General features: G+C 55.9%; 1 protein-coding gene across 1 annotated transcript in view; it reads right to left on the reverse strand.

The window, feature by feature from the left end:
- Mis18bp1 (MIS18 binding protein 1) overlaps positions 1-669 on the reverse strand; it is a 56,294-nt gene extending 55,625 nt beyond the window's left edge. The window contains exon 1 of the mRNA XM_021202009.1: positions 521-669. The gene's annotated coding sequence lies outside the window, so the exon portion shown is untranslated. The remainder of the gene's footprint in view (positions 1-520) is intronic.
- Between the last annotated feature and the right edge of the window lie 818 nt (positions 670-1,487).

Consider the following 1,487-nt stretch of genomic DNA (forward strand, 5'->3'; position numbering starts at 1 on the left):
TGTGCTGGGTCATATAAAGTTTACAAGACCAAGGGGCCTCTCTTCCCAACGATGGTCGATTAGGCCATCTTCTGCTACATATGCAGCTAGAGACCCGAGCTCTGGGGGTACTGGTTAGTTCATATTGTTGTTCCACCTACAGGGTTGCAGCCCCCTTCAGCTCCTTGGGTACTTTCTCTACCTCCTCCATTGGGGGTCCTGTGTTCCATGGAACTTTGTTTTCCAAACAACGTCTCTAACATCTACAGATGCCTGCATCAAGCACGGAATTCAAGCCTAAGAACGCATAAGCCGCAGGAAGGCTGGGTCCGGAGACAAAGAGTTGGACCCTGGCACGCTACTCCTCACGGAGACTTCTGATTTTAGAACAAATCTCGAGCGCTAGGGCAGCAATGTCAACGCGCGGTGGCGCGAACAGGGCGGAAGTCAGACACGCGCGAGGAAGGCGATCGCGAACACTCAAGAGCCAGGCGGGGACCCGGCCGATCGGTCCGCGAGGCTGAGGGAGCAGAGGACCTACCTTGGTGAGGGTAGCAGCACGAGGCCTTCGTTACCCAGGGCTCGCAGCGCCTCAGACCCACGGAGGCCCGGGCAAGGGCTCCACGCGTGTCCGCAGAGGCACAGACCGGAGCTCCGCTCGCCTTCCGCATCCACTTCCCCACCACGGACAAACAGCGCTGGATTTCAAACCCCGAGAGCCCGCCCCCCGGCGCCTGCGATAGGCGCGCTCGTTGATTGCGCCTCGGCCGGAAACAGGAGCACAACCCAGAGCGGCCGAAGTTAGGCGGTGAGGGCGGAAAGCGCCTGACGGAGGGTTGCACGTGGAGTTTGTTTCTCTCCACAGGACGGGGCCCCCAGGAGCGCCTCGCCACTCCTCCCGTGATGCTCGGCGGGGCGAAAACCCCACGACGGTTGACGCCCAGCGGCGCGATTTACTAAGTTTGACCCTTGCGAGCCACACTTGTTAGTTCTAGGCTGCGCTCGCAGAACAGTTGATTTTCTCTGTGTAGTCCATCTCTTCTGAGGAGAAAACGTGCTTTAGGGAGTTTGAAAGAATTTTTCTTTCAGTTTGCCGTTTAGATTTTCTTCGGGCCGGAAAAAAATAAAAAATAAAAAAAAGTTGCTCCCAAGAAATTGACTGAAGTGGCTCTTCCAGAGAGAGGTCCTGAGTTCAGTTCCCAGCAACCACGCGGTGGCTCACAGCCATCTGTAATGGGATCTGACGGGTGTCAGGCGACAGCTACAGTGTACTTATGTATAATAATAAATCTTTGGGCCGGAGAGAGCAGACACTGAGCGAGCGGAGTTGACTGGAGGGAGCGGGGCGAACCGGAGTGAGCAGAGATCCTAAAAAAAATTCAATTTTCAACAACCACATGAAGGCTGGGTATGGTGGCGCACGCCTTTAATCCCAGCACTCGGGAGGCAGAGGCAGGTGGATTTCTGAGTTCGAGGCCAGCCTGGTCTACAAAGTGAGTTCCAGGACA

Source organism: Mus pahari, chromosome 7, assembly GCF_900095145.1.
Source record: "Mus pahari chromosome 7, PAHARI_EIJ_v1.1, whole genome shotgun sequence".
Lineage (NCBI taxonomy): Eukaryota > Metazoa > Chordata > Mammalia > Rodentia > Muridae > Mus > Mus pahari.